We start from the raw sequence: 19,801 nt of genomic DNA, 5'->3' as shown, positions 1-19,801 counted from the left end.
GAAGGTAGATACATTTTTTCAAAAATCAGGGACATATAAAGGTGAAATAAGGCCTGGAGCAGATAAGAAAAGAGTACATCGAATGGCAAAGCAGGTATGAGTGGCTTCTTCCTGCTCCTATTTTCAAGCTTCATCTCACCCATATGTGCAAGGCCGAGAAAATGTTCAGACATGAGCTCTTACTGAGGGGTGGCACAGTGGTGCAGCAGTAGAGCTGCTGCCTTACAGCACCAGAGGCCCAGTTTCGATCCTGACTACATGTGCTGTCTGTACGGAATGTGTACATTCTTCTTGTCATGGGTTTTCCCCAAGTGCTTCGATTTCCTCCCATGCTTCAAAGGCGTACAGGTTTGTAGGCCAATTGGCTTTGGCAAGTTGTAAAATTGTCCCTAGTATGTAAGATAGTGCAAGTGTATGGGGAGATTGCTGGTCAGTGTGGCATGCCTGAAAAGTAATAATTTCCCTGAAAGATTCCATTGAGATGTGAAAAGTTAATCTGATGTCACACCCCAGAATAATATAACAAATTAAATGCAACATATATGATTTGCAATGACATAATAAATCATCCATGTCATATTGTAGAAGATAACAGATAAATGCAAAACTATCTGTTCTAAATATTTTTTCCAATTATCCATTTTCAAATCTGGAACAAAAGTAGTTCATCCAGTCATTGTTTTTGCTTTCAAAGTGTTAATACATTTTGTAATGACAAATTGAAAAGAAGTCTAGAATCATTAGATTGGGTATTATTTTAGAGTGGTAAAGAACGCAAATGGCATGCTTGCCTTCATTGGTCGGGACATTGTATAAAAGTAAGGATGTCATGACTCAGCTATATAAGAATTTCATTAGGCCGCAATTGGAATAATGCATGCAGTTCTCATATGTGATAGGAACATAATTAGAAAAACACATATAGCCATTTTTTTTTGTTTTGTTTCTCACTAAAGTTAAAGGGTAAAAAATTATATCTATTGTCGACAGAAATTATGCGATCTTATTGCATTAGGTTTCTCATGGCCCGAGATTGAACCCGTTCTTACTTTGAGACTCAGAGGTGTACGCCAGCGAAACCGGTCCTTAGGTCCAACTCGTCCACAGTGCCAAACGTGCCTTCCTGTGCTCGTCCCATTTGCCTGCATTTGGCCCATATCCCGCTAGTTTTTTCCTGTGCAAAATCTGTCTAAATGTCATGTAAACTTTGTAAAGATACCCCCTCTACACTTCACTTCCTCTGGTATCTCATTCCTTATATTCATCACATGTTAATTGAAAACCGTTTACAGTAGTTTATTACCAATTCAGTAACAAAAATGTTTTAAACTCCACCGAGAACACTGAAAGGAGGCAGACCGATAATATTTTGCCCCTCATAAACGATAGAAGCTTTTTGTTTGGAAAATGTTGCTCGTAGTTCTAGGTGCAATAGGTCATTTTAATAAAATGTATTTATGCAAACCAAAGTGAACGAAGACACTGCTCAGGGGTTTCTTGGAAATTGAAGTCGATCTGTTGCTCCGGTTTCCAGTCCTTTGCCGATGACACTCAACAACCAGAACGAGAACGAGGAGATTGGCAAATATTATCTTTTGCCTTTCTCGTGATCGAGAACGAACTGTGTAATGAGCAACGCGGTTCTTAAAGTGTGCGGTAGTTCCTTATGTTTGATAATGTATGATATGGAAGAAGAGATACCATATATTCCAGACTTTACGATGTTTCAAATGTGTCAATTGTTCGCAGAAATCCGTCTGTTTTTTAACCGTAGGGGTAAAATTATTGAATCACACAAAAAAAAACAATGAAGGATTGTGTTTTACAGTATTCTGTCTGGAAGGATTGATGATTCATTAGCCATACCAGATGGCAGGCTGCATCGGTTAATTTGCGAATGCGGAAATAATTTTCTCTTGTTTTAATATTCGAAATAGTGCGCATATCAAAATGGCACTTGACAACACAATGTTCGTTAGATAAATTAACATTCCTATATTTTTTCACTTTGCGGTTTTATTCCAGAAATGCCGTTAATGGGTTTCGCGTTTTAAACCATGTTATTTTGTAAATGTGGACCATTTTGTAAACGAAAATTTACTTCATTTCTCAAACGTGTTCTCAGTGACGTCTAGTTTTCCTTGTATGATGCTGTAGGACAGAAATTCTCCTGGAAATGTTATTTAGGGCTGAATAACAGATAACTGAAAAAGAGGAATTTGTATCGGACATTGGACCTGCGACAACAACAGAAAGGTCAACCAAAAACAGATGGATTTTGAAGATTTTTTAAGGTCTAAAAAATAGTGCACCTTTGGGGAGTTCCCACAACTGGCCTTGCAAAGGATCTTCATCGACGATTGCACAAAACGAAGTACGGTGAGAAGCCAGAGATAGGATGCATGTGAGATGTAGTGTGGACGCGGCAGATGGTGATGGAGAACCAATTGAAATGTGAATAGGTCATGAAGTGTTAATGTTCTTGCATATGACTGACGGGAAAGTAATCCAAATCAATAACAATAATATTATCCTTATTTTAGAAAAGAGAACGTAGCGTGTAATGGTAAACTCATGATGTAGATATTTAATATTATAATTAGCTTTGAGTACAATACGGGAATCTAATATATAATATGCATATAAAATGTGTAGAAAGAACCGCAGAGGCTGGTTTAAATCGAAGATAAACGTAAAACGCTGGAGTATCTCAGCGGGACAGGCAGCATCCTGCAGTGAAGGGTCTCGATCCGAAACGTTACCCATTCCTTCTCTCCAGAGATGTTGCCTGGCTCGCTGAGTTACTCCAGCATTTTGTGTCTATTTACACAAGTATAAAATACGGGAATCTATATGTGTGCTTGTGTGTGTTATTAATATATATATATAATTTATAAATATATATATATATAAATTATATTTATAAATAATGTATATATTAATAACCGTAATAACACACACACGCACACATGTAGATTCCCGTATATATGTGTATATAATACGGTATAGGTAAATGTATATATTCACGGGAATCTATATGTGTGCGTATGTGTTATATATAAAATACGGGAATCTAGATGTGTATAATATAAATAATATATATAAAATAATATATATAAAATATAAATTTGCACTAATTTAACAGGCCCTTAGGCCTGATTATAACCAGGCCTAACGGCCTGTTAAATTAGTGCAAATTTATATTTTTGACTTAAAATCCCAGTCAATTACAATATGGTATTCCTACTTTAGGTAAAGAGAACATTATGTGTAGTGATAATCTTATTCTCTAGGCAGTTAACATTAAAATTAACTTTGAGTACATACGGGAATCTATATGTGTGCACGTGTCTGATATTAATATAATATAAACAGGCCTAAGAGCCTGTTAAATTAATGCTAATTTATATTATCCATAAAATATAAATTAGTGCAAATGTATATTATATTTATAATATGATTTATATTCTTTATATTATCTTAATATAATATAAACAGGCCTAACGGCTTGTAACACTAATGTTAGCCGCTAGGCCTGTTTGTATTATATTAAGATAATATGAAGAATATTAAGTCAAAAATATAAATCTGCACTATTTTAACAGCCCCTTAGGCCTGGTTATAGTCAGGCCTAAGGGCCTGTTAAATTAGTGCAAATTTACATTTTATAATATAAATGAGTGCTAAATGTATACATTTGCACTAATTTAACAAGCCGCTAGGCCTGTTTATATTATATTAAGATAATATAAAGAATATAAATATTATAAATATAATATAAATTTGCACTCATTTATATTTTATAGATAATATAAATTAGCATTAATTTAACAGGCCCTTGGGCCTGTTTATATTATATTATTAACAGACACGCACACACATAAAGATTCGCGTATTGTACTCAAAGTTAATTCTAATGTTAAATGCCTAGAGAATAAGATCATCGCGACACACAACGTTCTCTTTACCTAAAGTAGGAATAACGTATTGTAATTGACTGGGATTACTTTCCCATCAAGAATACTAATCACGAATTTGGTGAATGGCTGTATTATTTCATCTGGAAGAAAAGGCGAGATTTACTGGCGGTTTGTCACATTCTTCAACATTCTTCTTTAAATTAGTATTATGAAAATGGTACTCCGATGGCAGATCCATCAGGATTTTCTCTGATATCTATGTAATATCATGGCCAATACATGCCTGGAAGTGATCCGTAACTCATGCGTTCCCTTTCAAATTAATTACCAAAACGTCTGTGTTCCGGATGATAGGGTGTTCAGATCTATTCCTTTGGGAGTTCCGTATTGTTATCCCTTCTGCATTCGTAGGTTAGCATGATGTCTGCTAAAAGCCTCTAACAGCAGTACCTCGCAAGGTAAGACCTTCGGTGAACTAAGGTGTTCATTTTGCATTGTTGCAAAGTGCTAGAAGAGCCAAGAGACAAGGCATTACATACTGTTTCAAAGTATCATTTTGTCGAGGCTTGTTACTACATTAAAGATTGGATTTTGACGGAGTCAAGCCAATTGGGTGTTAAGCCAACTTCGCCTAAAGTCCCCAAATCACAAGTTTTAGAAACTGTTATGGAAGTAGGGGAAGTCGATTTGGATTTAGATTTCGGCACATGCCCATGTGGAGTTGTAAGGAAGTTGTAGAGAAGTCTGGCAAATTCGAAGTAAATCGCGATTTATTTTAATGTGCAGGAAGGAACTAGCTTAAACCGAAGATAAGACACAAAAAGCTGAACTAACTCCTTGGGTCAGGCAGCATCTCTGGAGAGAAGGAATACGTGACGTTTCGGGTCGAGACCCTTCTTCAGACTTCTCTCCACAGATGCTGCCTGTCTCCTGAGTTGCTCCAGCTTTTTGTGTCTATCCGCGATTTATTTTACCCTCCTTAGAAATTAGAATGGTGGTGGGAGTTTCATTCAGGCCTTTTGCGGTGAGGTACGTGGAGGGTAGCTATTAGGCCCTGCTGTATGCGGTTGAATGAAATAATTACATTTTAATCTATCGAAAAGCGGAGAGAGGGAAGGAAATATTACCATAATATGTTCAAAACTTGAAATGCTTATATAGAAAACGATGAGCTGAAAGCGAAGCTCGTGTTGGTTTTGACTGCTTTGAATTACCGATCTACACTCCACGCTGTGAATTGGAAACTTTCGCAAACTGGCGAGGGCACTAGAGAATCGCAATATTGGGCAAGTACAGAAGGTGCCAGCCCCATGTTGATTCTGCTTTCGTGATATCATTTGCGATGCGTACTCGCTTCCTAAATTCATTTGCGAGCGGCCGTCTGTACAATAGGCAATAGACAATAGGCAATAGGTAATAGACAATAGACAATAGGTGCAGGAGGAGGCCATTCGGCCCTTCGAGCCAGCACCGCCATTCAATGTAATCATAGCTGATCATTCTCAATCAGTACCCCGTTCCTGCCTTCTCCCCATACCACCTGACTCCGCTATCCTTAAGAGGTCTATCCAGCTCTCTCGTGGCTCGCTCCACAGCGAGTTGGCGCCACGTGCTAAGGGTAGATAAGCATCTTTATTTCAAGCATCTGTACTTCAGAATAAAGAAGCATGCGGCAGTCGTTCTGAATTGTGGTCATTGTGGCTGCAATTGTGTGAAATGAATGGAAACCGGTCGCTGGAGCTGAATAAGAGCGTTCCAACTCTTGACAACATTCAACGCATTATTTGTTGGCTACAGATTGAAACGGTCACACAAATTCTGCGATCGGAAATTTATTTTAGTCTTTTGAATTCTCCGAAAATCTTGTGCATGACTTGACAGCGTGGTTATTGAAGCCGAATTAATAAATGTACTTGTTGCAAAAATTACTTCGGAATCAATAATGTAATTTGTGGAGTGAGATGGAGGGAGGAATCTCGGTCATTATTGATAAATAATTTGCCAGACTGAGGATGAAGACACCGTTAGGAATTAATTGGAAATAGTTTATGAGCATTGTGTAGAAATAACATATTTCGGGTGTCTTTTTACTCTGTTACGCTGTCCGCTCGACAAAATATTGTCCAGTAAACTGTATGAGAGAGTAAGGTACTTTCATAACAAAACCGTTCATTGCCTGAAACAGCATCAAGCGTGTCCGAACGTGATTGTTCATTAGATAACAAATAACGGAACACTTCACATTAAACAATACTGCAACTGTTATACATTAACATGCCAGCTGCATGGGGTGGCAGTGGAGGCAGATACGATAGTAGTGTTTAAGAGTCTTTTGGATAGACACGTGGATGTGCAGAGAATTTCTTTTTTTGGGGGGGGGGGGGGGTGTATTTGCAAGTACATAATGAACGATGGCATCGTGAACGATGTGGGCCAAAGGGCTTGAGGCTTGTCCCCGTGCAGCATTGTTCGTTCTATTTTCTATCAGGGAGGAAAGGTGGAAAGACACTAAACGTCACTCAGGCGCGAAGACTCACTTTCAAAATAGCATAATGTGTTTGTTCAGCCGAGGTTATTGAGCGACTTCTGCAAAAGTCTTTCTTTTTCAAAATGAGGAAAACAGTCCCACCCAACAAAATAACATTCTAACTAACTGTTTCTGAAATCGCGACCAACCGCAGGTGGAGTCTGTCTGAAACTGAAAACAAAATACCCAACATAACGGTCCGTTGTCAACGACCACAAACATCCCGCTGAAACATTTTCAGCAACAAACATTTTAGATCAACGAACGGTTCATTTTAGATCGATATGCACGACTGAGAACTGAAGGTGTAATTTTATTTTTTGGATTTGGAGAGCAGCATTCTCAAAATTTAACTTCCGTTTTACCTCTAACTTGGGGACACATTTGCTATCTAATTTCCCTCTTCCGTTTTGGTGAACCAGCAGATTGCACAGGAGTCATTTTGAAAATAAAGTTACATGTCAACAAGTCCGGCTCTTTTTTAATCTGCCAAATGTTCTTTTCCATTTTATTTCACGACATGAAGGCACAATATACGGTAACCATCACCAATACGATCAATCGTATTGATACAAAATACAATCAAGTCAAACTCAATTACAATGGATAGAGCAGGGGGTAAATACAAAACGCATCAGTTCCATAGAAATATCCAATGTCCACAATGGGATAGAGGTGAATCGGACAGTACCCGAACTTACGGAAGGACCATACAGAAAGAAGCCTGATAACAGCGCAGAAGAAAGGTATTGTTGCATGACCACGAATATCATGGAATACGCTCTGTGAGCTGTGCGGGATGCAGACAATCAGGCCCTGGGGATTTATCAGCCTTCAGTCCCATCAGTCTACTCAACACCATTCCTGACTAATGTGAATTTCCTTCAGTTCCTCCATCACCCGAGGCCCTCTGCCCCCTAGTACATCTGGGAGATTGGTTCTGTCTTCACTAAGGAAAACACAAAAAACGTGCCTGTTCAACTCATCTGTCATTTCCTTGTTCCCCATAATAAATTCACCTGTTTCTGTCTTCAAGGGACCCACATTTGTCTTTACTAATTTTTTCCTCTTCACATACCTAAAGAAGCTTTTATTATCCTCCATTATATTTTTGGCTAGCTTACCTTCGTACTTCATTTTTTCTCCCCATATTGCATTTTCAGTTACCTTCTGTTGATCTTTAAAAGTTCTTCTTGGTTCTTGGTCCTCCAAAATATTCTAAATGGAATTTAAACTGGAACTGGAGTTACCCAATCCTCTGGCTTCCCGCTCATCTTTGCTATGTTATATGTCTTCTCTTTTATTTTATTTTACTGTCCTCGACTTCCCTTGTCAGCCATGGTCGCCTCTTACTCCCCATAGAATCTTTCCTCCTCTTTGGAATGAACTGATCCTGCATCTTCTGGATTATTCCCAGAAATACCTCCCATTGTTGGTCCATCATCTTCCCTGCTAGGGTTCCTTTCCAGTCAACGTTGGCCAGCTCCTCCCTCATGCCTCCTTTGTTCAAATGCAATACTGACACTTCTGATTTTACCTTCTTCCTCTCAAATTGCAGATTAAAACTTATGATATTATGGTCACCACCATATGGTTCCTTTACATTGACTTCCCTTATCAAATCCGGTTCATTACACAACACTAAATCCAGAATTGCCTTCTCCCTGGTAGGCTGCAGTGCAAGCTGCTCTAAGAATCCATCTCGGAGGCACTCAACAAACTCCCTTTCTTGGGGTCCAGCACCAACCTGATTTTCCCAGTCTACCTGCATGTTGAAATCTCCCATGACCACCATAGCATTACCTTTGTTACATGCCAATTTTAACTCCTGATGCAACTTGCACCCTATAACCAGGCTACTGTTTGGGGGGCTGTAGATAACTCTCATTAGGGTCTTTTTACCCTTACAATTTCTCAGTTCTATCCACAATGACTCTACATCTTCTGATTCAATGTCATCCCTCACAAGGGACTGAATTTCACTCCTTACCAACAGAGCCACCCCACCCCCTCTGCCCACCTGTCTGTCTTTTCGATAGGACGTATACCCCTGAATATTCAGTTCCCAGCTCTGATCCTCTTGCAACCATGTCTCTGTAATTCCAACAACATCATACCTACCAATTTTTAACTGAGCCTCAAGCTCATCTGCTTTATTTCTTTTACTTCACACATTGATATATAACACTTTTAATTTGGTATTCACCTCCATTCTATTTCACCTGACCTTACTCTCTTATCCCTTCTTGAACTTTCCGTCCCTTTAATTTGGGTGTCTTTTGTAACTTTTCCTGTACTCTCTTCCCCTTTAACTCCATTTATACTCCCAATTTGTCAACTCCTCCCCCCCCCCCTGCTATTTAGTTTGAACCCACTTGTGTAGCACTAGCAAACCTGCCTGCCAAAATGTTGGTCTTCCTCCAGTTAAGGTGTAACCCGTCCCTTTTGTGCAGGTCACCCCTACCGCAGAAGAGATCCCAGTGGTCTATAAATCTAAATCCTTGCTCCCTGCACCAGCCCCTCAGCCACACATTCAGATCCCCTATCTCCCTGTTCCTGCCTTCACCAGCACAAGGTACTGGAAGCAATCCAGAGATAACCACCCTGGTAGTCCTGCTTTTCAGCCTTCTTCCTAACTCTCTAAACTCATGTTGCAGAACTCCCTTCCTCTTCTTCCCGACGTCATTTGTGCCTACATGCATGGTTGCTCACCTTCCCTCTCGGGGATGTTCTGAAGTCGATCCGAGACATCTTGGATTCTGGCACCAGGGAGGCAACACACCATCCTCGAGTCTTGACTTCCGCCACAGAATCTCCTGTCTGCATCTCGGACAATGGAGTCACCCACCACTATGGCTCTGCGCGACGTCGGTCTCGCCGGTCGAGTCTCATCACTATGATTGGTGCCACCGACCCGTCCGCCGCTCGGACTGCAAACGTTGTCTGCCCTGACAGCGCCTAAGAGTGTGTACCTGTTTGCAAGAAAAACTTCCACCGAGGTCTCCTGCACCCGCTTCATCCTCTTTCTTTCCGTCACTACCCGTTGCACCATGAACTGACGAACTGACTGTAGGTCCTGTGAAATCGGTTCTCACAGACCATTGGAATGCCTGTTAATACTAAGTGGAATGTTATACCGAGTTTGCCACTGCATATGTCTTAGAGCTAAACAGCACGGTAACAGACTTTTTGGCCCACCTTGTTCACACTCACCAAGTTGGTACAACCTACAATCAAGAAAAAAAACTACAATTAGTGTGAAGAAGGGGCCCGACCCGAAATGTCGCCTATCCATGTGATGCTGTCTGGCCGTTCAGTTATTCCAGCACTTTGCGTTTTGCCTTGGTATACTGGTCTTGTTCCATTTGCCTGCATTAAATCGGCACATATGTTGTGCCACAGACAGTATACTTTAACTTTGAAAATAAGTGGAGAGAATGATTATCATGGTGTGACATACCTTCAAAGTCGGCAGAGGAGCGCCAGGTGAAGGAGCGAGTGCGGGCGGGGTTTGGCTGCAGAATCTAAACTAGCAAACTAGTAAATTAGCTCATTTGTAAACTTAGTTAATTGAACAGCAAATAAAGGTAAGGCTTGCTCTAGTGGGGATTGAGGCTGGGGGGGACGGCCAGCCTGGTTGAGGCAAAGTGCGAGTCTTCGGCGAGGAGGCTACACTTATTCTGTTGTGTGTTTACTTTAAATATTTAAGCGTAATGGCAGGGACACTCGTGCAGTGCGTATGCTGCAGGATGTGGGAAGTCAGGGGCACAATTGGTGTCACTGACCACTACATCTTCGTCCAGGTGCAACTCCTCAATGGCCGAGTTAGGGAATTGGAGCAACAGCTGGTTCACCTGCGGTCCACCCTGGACAACAAAAGCTTCCTGGAGGTGACCAAGAGGAATGATGCAGGTGGAATGGCAGACATTGCCTATGTGGAGTTTAGAAAGGCATTTGACAAAGTCCCACATGGTGATCTGGTCCAGTTGGTAGAATAGATGGGATCGACACAAACATGGCAAATGGGATACAAAATTGGCATGGTGGTGAAAGGCAGAGTGTGGCAGTGGAGTGTCGCTTTATACACTGAAGATCTGGAACAAGTGGTAAATCACAGGGATTGATGCTGGTCTTGTTCTGTTTGTTATATATGTTCATAATTTGAAGGAGAATTTACATGGCATAAACTATTTTATGAAATAGTGGACAGGAAAGAAGGTTGTCCAAGGTTTGGATCTACTTGAGAAATTGGGCAAGGGAATAACTGATGGAATTTAACATACAAGCGCCAGAGTTGCATGTTGGAAAATTAATACAGGCCAGGACATTCAGAATAAATGATAGGACATTTGGAGATGGCATATGTATACTTGCCTTCATCATTTAAGGGTTCAGTTTAGGGTTTGGGGCATCATGTTGCAGTTGTACAAATTATTATTTAGGCCGCACTTGAAGTATTCTGTACAGTTCTGGTTGCCACTTCAGAGGAAGGATGCGATTAATCTAGAGAAGGTGCAGAACAGTTTCACAGTAATGTTGCCTGGTCTGGAGGCCCTGTTATAAAGAGAGATTTGTTAGGCCGGGACTCTTTTCCCTGCAAAGGAGGCTGCGAAGTTGGTGAAGTAATTAAGCACTTGGCTAGAGTAGATCGATAGTCGTTCTCTCAAGATAGGAAGCCTGAAACTAGAGTAGATGGAGGGAAATGATTTATAGGGAATCTGAAGGACACGCTTTTTACACAAAAGGCATATGTGGAACGAGCTACCAGAGGAGGTGGTAGAGGCAGGTATAATTACAACGTTTAAAAGACATTTGGACAAGTACATGGATACGACATGTTTATCGGAAGAAAGACACAAAATGCTGGAGTAACTCAGCAGGACAGGCAGCATCACTGGAGAGAAGGAATGGGTGGCTTTTTGGGTCGAGATCTTCAGTCAATACAGGCTAAATGCTTGCAAATGGAATTAACATAGATAGGCACCATGGTCGGAATGAACAAGTTCGGTCGAAGGGTCTGTTTCCATGCCGTAAAACTCAATGAATACGGTACGATTTTGAAACATTCTTCCACATAATATAAAATGGTCTCAATAGGAGTTTGGGAGCGCGCTTCGGTTAACGAGGAAAATGTACTTCTCAATCGTTGAGGGCATTTTAAATTTGCACAAGCCATAGTGCTATCATTATAGTAGTCTAAAGTATTTTATAAAGTCCTCAAAATTCAAGCGGTCAAGGCGGCGAATTTGAACAAGCGTCGATTTAATAGAGGGGTGGCTCTTTTGGTCTCCAAATTTGAGGAAGGATATTCTTGCTATGGAGGGCGTGCAGCGTAGGTTCACTAGGTTAATTCCCGGAATGACGGGACTGTCGTATGTTGAAAGGCTGGAGCGATTGGGCTTGTATACACTGGAATTTAGAAGGATGAGGGGGGATCTTATTGAAACATATAAGATAATTAGGGGATTGGACACATTAGAGGCAGATAACATGTTCCCAATGTTGGGGGAGTCCAGAACAAGGGGCCACAGTTTAAGAATAAGGGGTAGGCCATTTAGAACGGAGATGAGGAAGAACTTTTTCAGTCAGAGGGTGGTGAAGGTGTGGAATTCTCTGCCTCAGAAGGCAGTGGAGGCCACTTCGTTGGATGCTTTCAAGAGAGAGCTGGATAGAGCTCTTAAGGATAGCGGAGTGAGGGGGTTTGGGGAGAAGGCAGGAACGGGGTACTGATTGAGAGTGATCAGCCATGATCGCATTGAATGGCGGTGCTGGCTCGAAGGGCTGAATGGCCTACTCCTGCACCTATTGTCTATTGTCTATTGTCTAACATTGAATCGCAATGTGTTAACTATGTAACGCTGTCAGAGCACCGCCTGCATTTATAATAGTAGCTTTTGTTTCATGTTTTATTTATTTATAATGAATGATCTCTTGGTCTCTTGCTATCCACTTTGCTGCTGTAACACTGTAAATGTCCCCGTTGTGGGACGAATAAAGGAATATATTATATTATGTTGATACAGTGAGATCAAAGCAAGACTGGAATAACCTAGAAATTGTCCATAGACACAAAATGCTGGAGTAACTCAGCGGGACAGGCTAACCTATTCAGAATAACCCAGAAACTGTCAATTTGTGCTTTAATGAACATATTGACTCACAATTTGTAAGTTTAAATTCTGTAACCTAAATTATATTACTCACCGTATGAGCCAATTTCGTCACAGAAAAATGTTATATTTAAAGCCAATAAATTGTAATAAACATAACAGTGGTGACATGTGAAAACATGTACAGATTTTATTTACCTAAACGTTTGAGGAATCGAGAAGTTTGTGAAAAAAAATCCCTCATCAGTCTGATAGCAAAGCCCTGTCCAGAATGAATTGGTGAGACCTGTGTAGTGCTGAGAATCTTACATTGAGATCCATAACTTTGTTTGGCAGAGGAGCACTTCACACAGTGATATTTTAGACACAAGTTAAAATATAGATACACTATCCTTCACAAATTATTTAGAACCTTCACAAATTATTTAGAATAGTAAAGGTCCAAACAACGTGAGAGAAAATATGAATAAATACCAAATAAAGTTATAATTGTTGAGTAAACTTAACCAATGTGAAATATGACAGATTGGTAAGAATAATGAGCCCACAGATTATTTGGAGAATAGGAATGCACTTCAAGGAAAGAAAGAAGCGAATGTGGAGACAAAAGTGACTGCAGCGTGTCGGATACCAGATATGGTATCTGAAATAAACAAACACAACCTGCTGGAGGAGCTCAGTGGGTGTTGTAACATCTGTGGGGGACACAATTCCTTTCTCGCCACAGATGCTGCTCGATCCGCTGAGTTCCTCCTGTAGTTTTGTTTTTGTTTTGATATAAAGAAACGATAAATCTTGGAGGGCAAATACAGAAATTAGTTAAAGTAGCAATTTGCCAATCAAAAAAAATGGTAACAACGTTTTAACGTCTATTGCAACTGAAAAGCCAATCATTTAAATTTGTGCGGAAACTTAGTTAAACCCCACTTTGAATGCACAGTAAGGATTGCCGTATTAAATGCAGAGTTACCACCACTTTGACCGTGCAGGATGCCCATCAGGTCAGGTGCACAGCCGCAGTGACAGAACACACCGTAGGTGACCTATGCCAGGATTAAGATATCTGGGTCCAAATGCAGTGATAGTAATATGTAAAAACAAAAACTTAACATGCATGGTCAAACTAAGTGAGCACATCAACAAATTATCTCATAGTCATGCGTTGCTCCAAACTGTATAGTTCTATTTGCCATTTAACAATACTTTCCAATCATTTCCAGCCATCGTGCCTTTTTCCAGAAATCATGTCCCACCATGGCCTCACATGTTTATAATCAATCCAACACTCACATACATATTTCACATCACACACTCTCTCTGCTGTTCATCTGAGACAAGAATATCACACATACACCTACCACAAGAATACCACGAGACAAGAATATCAAGGGTCTTGACCCGAAATGTCACCCATTCCTTCTCTCCAAAGATGCTGCCTGTCCCGCTGTGTTGCTCCAGCTTTTTATGTCTATCTAAAGAATATCACACTTACATATTATACCTCACTCATTATTTCCACTTTCGTGAAGGAGAAGGTGTCATTCAACCATTTCCAGCCTTAACAGACAGATTGCAGCCATAATAAATTCCCTGAAGAATGGGTATTATCAGTCTTTGGACAGGCACTAGTAGCAGTGCGGAGTTTGTTGAGGATGATTGTTCAGATCTAATCTTTATTCTTTAAGCTTAGGTTAAGGTTTATTTATGTTCATAAGTCATAGGAGCAGAATTAGGCAATTTGGTCATCCAGTCTAATCTGCCTTTAAAATGGTTAATCTATCTTTCCCTCCAAAACCCATTCTCATGCCTTCTCCAGTGACCTTTGACACCCTTACTAATCAAGACATGTCAATCTCCGCTTTAAAAATACCCAAAGACGGCCTCCACAGACATCTGTGGCAACGAATTCCACAAATTTACCACCCTCTGGCAACAGAACTTCCTCCTTTTCTCCTTTATAAAGGTACGTCCTTTTTATTCTGAGTCTGTGCCATCTGGTCCTATGCTCTCCCACTAATGGAAACATCCTCTTCCACATCCACTTTATCCAGTCCTTACGCTATTTGGTAGGTTTCAATGAAATTCCAACTCATTATTGTCACATATATTGAGCTACAGTGGAAAAACTACGTTTAGCATACTATCTAATAAGATGTTAACATTAGATTTAATACAATCAAGACAAGCTCAAGTACAATAGGTAGAGTGAAAAGTAAGATTTGGATTGTAGAATATAGTTCTCAGCTTTGCAGCACAATAGGTCGATTGACAAAGTTCAATGTCTGTAATGTGGTAGAGCTGAATACTCTTGCTTATGGAAGGAGCAGACAGAAGGCTGATAACAGAGCTGAAGAAGCTGTTCCTGACTCTGGTGGTGCGCATTTTCAGGCTTCTGTACTTTCTACCGGACAGAAGCAGGGAGAAGAAGGAATGACCAGGGTGGGACAATTTTTTTATTATGTTGGATAGTTTTGCAAGGCAGTGTGAGGTGTAAATGGTGGGGTGTATAGTCTATATGATCTCTCATCTTACTTCCCCCTTCCCCACCATCACTTCCGGTTTGCAAAATGGAGATGACTGAAAATGATTTAAAGCCCTCTTCCCTTCTTCCTCAGGCCTCCACAATGCCTTGCCCCTGGGATACAGTCAAGGTGGTGATGAACCGGATCATTTTCAGGAATAAAATGCTGTCCTTCAGCCCAGCTTCAAATATTGAAAGTAATTTCAACACCACAGCACTGTTTCTCAGAATGACTTAACTTTCCATTCAAACTGCAACAAACCTGCAAGTAACAGAATATGCAGACAAGTAGTGTGAATGAGAGTGTTCCTCCGATATGACTCCATATAGCTTCCCATTTGGGTTATTGAGTCTGAGTTAGTGGGTCTGAGTTAGTGGGCAGCTTCGTCATTGAGCCTCGTGTTTGTATTCATAGCTCTCAAGATCCTTTACTTCACATGCATCTCCAACCTTTGGTTAGTTAATATTTTATTTACTTAGTCCTTTTGCCATTATTCATTTTGATGAAGAGTGCGGTTCAAGGTATTTATCAGCTTCTAAAAAGGACAACAAGTGGCAAAAGAAAGTTGTGTTGAAGATGCTAATTGAAGATTTTCAGTGACAGTGATAGAGATTATAAAATAGCAGTTAGTTGGTGGTTAAAGATTATTCTGGATTTCGGGTTGTTGAGCAGTTTTTTGGGGGATTGAGGGTTGTGTTAAATTCATGTGATTTATACCTTTAATGACATAGGAGACCATTCAACTCACCAGGTCCATACCAGCTCCCTGCAGAGCAATGTCATCAGTCCCATTCCCCCTTTACTTCACTATAGCCTTGCGAGCCAATCGCTCTCATTTCACTTTAAATCTTTTCCCACTTTTCAGCAGTGGACAGAATGTGCCATGACATAAGGATCCAAAGTCAGGAGTGAACCTGAATCCCTGGAGCAGTGAGGCAGCAGTCCGAACTGCTGCACTGCCATGCTACCATTGATTGTGTGAAGATTGGAAATTATTTGTGTTTTGGCTTTGCTCTGGAAATTATGCATGATATAAAATTCTTAAAGGATTGGACAGGCAAGATGCAGGAAAAATGTTCCCAATGTTGGGGGAGTCCAGAACCAGGGGTCATAGTTTAAGAATAAAGGGTAGGCCATTTAGGACTGAGATGAGGAAACATTTCTTCACCCAGAGAGTTGTGAATCTGTGGAATTCTCTGCCACAGAAGGAAGTGGAGGCCAATTCACTGGATGTTTTCAAGAGAGAGTTAGATTTAGCTCTTCGGGCTAAAGGAATCGAGGGATATGGGGAAAAAGCAGGAACTGATTTTAGATGATCAGCCATGATCATATTGAATGGCGGTGCTGGCTCGAAGGGCCAAATGGTCTGCTCCTGCACCTATTTTTTCGATGTTTTCTATGATCTTTGGATTATGTAGAAACAAGAAACTGTAGATGCTGGTTCACCAAAAAAAAGACACAAAGCGCTGGAGTAACTCATTAGAACAGGCAGCATCTCTGGAGAACATAGGTGATATTTTGGGTGGAAACCCTTCCTCAGAAGGTTCTTCAGAAGCTGCCTGACCCACTGAGTTACTCCAGCACTTTGAATTATTTGGATTAATTTAAGGTCAGATTTCGCACTGCCCAATTTGAAGGGCAAGCATAAAAAGTGCAATAAGATTTGATGGCACCTGCCGCCAATTCTGCACATTTCTTGTGTGTGCGCATGTGAGTACTATGTGCATTAAACTCAACAATTCAATTTGATAAACATAATTGGCATACTACAAAAATATCACAATTCCCAATCAAAGTTATAATCAAATCAGGATGTGCAGCCCAAATAAAATTTCTGTGCACAATCAAATTTTGAGGTATTGACCCACAGAAAAGGTTAAACCCATGAAATGCCTGTCTTCTCTCTGGGTGTAAAAAAAATCATATAACTTGTTTTAACAGAAGATTCATTGACAAAAACTCAACCTTCAACTAACACCACGAAAAGCAGATTATCTGGATGGTATCTGATTTAATGTCTGTGGAACTACATTGCATGCAAATGTATTGCTGCATCTTAAATTACAGTAAACTGTAGCTTGCCCTTTGCATGATATATATGCAAATTCTTTTTTCTACCCATCAAAAAATAAGGACTGATAAAAGATTCTGACCTAATTATTTTAAAAGTATTAAATCCACATTAAAAAGTTTTGTAATAATTTTAGTGTATTATCTGGAGATCATTATCTGGAAATCATCATTTTATGGTTATGATTAATCTTAAGAGACTTTGCATACCAAATAAATGTTTCATTAATTTATACAATTAACTCATAATTGTACTCCAAAGACGTACAGGTATGTAGGTTAATTGGCCGGGTAAATGTAAAAATTGTCCCTAGTGGGTGTAGGATAGTGTTAATGTACGGGGATCACTGGGCGGCACGGACTTGGAGGGCCGAAAAGGCCTGTTTCCGGCTGTATAGATATGATATGATATGATATGATGATATGATAAGGTTACAGAAAGAGTGAAATGTAACCCATGCGGAAACATATCTGGTCTAGGGTTTGCAAATACTGAACCTACACATACTGGAATTACACAATTATATTGTCATACTGTCATTTTCCATAATGCAAGATTCCGCAATCTTCTATAGCACAGCAACTCTAAATACAACATAAAGAAGTATAGTTCAAGAATGGTATTTATGTATTTATGTATGAAATGATGTTTGTTATTTAACACATGAACCCTGCAGTTAAAATACTAAACAAATCTCATCTACCCCTTGTACTTTTTTAATTGATTTACTCACACCTCCATTTCTGATAAAGTGCTCTGAATCTTTGACCGTGTTTATCCCCAAGTGGTGAGGCTAAATCGGTTCTAAAAGAAGTCTCAAATGGAAAAATAGCCACCAATTTGCACAAATGATCCTTTTTTTCCTAATTTTGGTAAGGCTGAACAAGAAGAAGGGCCCTAACCCAAAATATCACCTATCCATATTCTCCAGGGATGCTGCCTGGCCCGCTCAATTACTTTGTGTCTTTCCTTGGTCAACCAGCATCTGCAATTCCTTATTTCTACATGAAAATACACTGGATCAATGGTTCCAATCATATTTTTCTTTTGTGGGTCTATATATAATTCAGCAGCTCAGTATTTGTAGATTGCAGAACATGCACATCAAATATCATTGATGCACTGCTTTTGATGAAAGAATCAAGCTGGCTACTATGTAATGCAAAGCTACCAAATGTAAATGTCTCCTTATTTTTTCAAGATACATTTTAACAGCCCAAAAATTAAAATCAAGGCAAAACTAAGGCACATAGAACTAAGTTGAATATTTAAATGTTGGTTTTAATTAATTAAACAATGAGAGAATATCAAGTCTGAAGAAGGGTCTCAACCCGAAATGTCACCCATTCCCTCTCTCCTAGATGCTGCCTGACTTGCTGAGTTACTCCAGCTTTTTGTGATATCTTCGATGAGAGAATATCATGTAATTTTTAATTCAAAATATATGATGGCAGAAATATTAAATATCCTACTTCGAGAATTTACTGGGGAGTCAAATCTAGTGAATGTGGTATCAGAAGATGAGATTAGAATGATTTAGCCAGGATTAATGTAAAAAGGACCAATATTAAATATATCTACCAAGTTTGATTTGATACATTGCATATGGATTATATAATTATTTTAGAAGAATCTACATAACAAAGTACGATTGCACATCATGTCAGAAAGTTTCTCTGAATATAAATCAAACTCATCAGCTAAAGCACAATGTATGAAGAAAGAGGAACACATAAAGGGCTTCTCTTCTCTGGGGGGTTAAAAAAAGATGTTGAAAATCCAAATTAAAACCAGAATAAAATATGACCAATGCTAAAATCGCTCATAGGGTAAAGTAGCATCAATGGAAGAAGAAATAGGGGCAATGATTCAGACCGAGGACTTAATCAGAACTGGAAAAGTGATACACAAGCATGTTTTAAGTTACAAAGAGGGAAATGGATGAAGATACGTGAAATGGTGGGGATCAAAGGTAACACTTACTTTAAAAATCAGCAGTTGATAGTAGAGGGGAAAAAAACACTAGCAAGAACAAGCCACAACCAGATCCTTGTCGAAAATACAAAAAAGGAAGTATTTACTTTAAATTGTTAATGATAATAGTGAGCTCCAAGAGTGCAAATGTGGCCTGTTGAAAGATAAAGTGCTAGAGACTCAAAAGACTGCAGATGACGAAGACTTGAGCAAAGAAACAATTTGCTGGAGGAGCTCAGTGTGTGACGCAGCATCTGTGGAGGGAATGGACAGACGACATTTCAGGTGAACTTTCCTGAATCTCATGTTGGGCATCCGTGGAACAATGAGGAGGACAGACAGAGATTCCAGACTGGAAATGAGACCGTGGCTGAGTCATGACAGATGAAAATTAATGTTCTACTAATGTAAATGAAACCCATTGGCTAGACCACTGTGTGAAATGGAAACTCGAGTGGTTCAAATTAAATAGTTGCCATGAAATTGAATAGGAAATTCAGGAAAAACATGACTGCACAACAGTGGGAAAGTGAAACGTGCTACCTACCGCAGAAGGTTGAATTTAAGAAAGAGTCTTCTTAAATTCAACCTTCTGCGGTAGGTAGCACGTTTCACTTTCTCACTGCTGTGCAGTCATGTTTTTCTTGAATTTCCTATTCAATTTCATTGGTATAAAT

At 39.7% G+C, this 19,801-nt stretch overlaps 1 protein-coding gene across 3 annotated transcripts in view; it reads left to right on the top strand.

The window, feature by feature from the left end:
- LOC144592382 (cyclin-dependent kinase 4 inhibitor B-like) overlaps positions 1 to 19,801 on the top strand; it is a 40,107-nt gene that overhangs the window by 13,722 nt on the left and 6,584 nt on the right. Inside the window, exon 2 of one of the 3 annotated variants that reach the window (XM_078396945.1) lies at positions 15,173 to 15,275. The exons of 1 other annotated variant lie outside the window; for it this stretch is intronic. The gene's annotated coding sequence lies outside the window, so the exon portion shown is untranslated. Of the gene's footprint in view, positions 1 to 15,172; positions 15,276 to 15,499; positions 15,534 to 19,801 lie in introns of those variants that run through there. One more of the 3 variants, XM_078396947.1, reaches the window with a different exon arrangement.

This window comes from Rhinoraja longicauda, chromosome 3, assembly GCF_053455715.1.
Source record: "Rhinoraja longicauda isolate Sanriku21f chromosome 3, sRhiLon1.1, whole genome shotgun sequence".
NCBI lineage: Eukaryota > Metazoa > Chordata > Chondrichthyes > Rajiformes > Arhynchobatidae > Rhinoraja > Rhinoraja longicauda.
The sequence above is the reverse complement of the archived record's forward strand: the minus strand, read 5'-3'. Positions and strand labels throughout refer to the sequence as shown.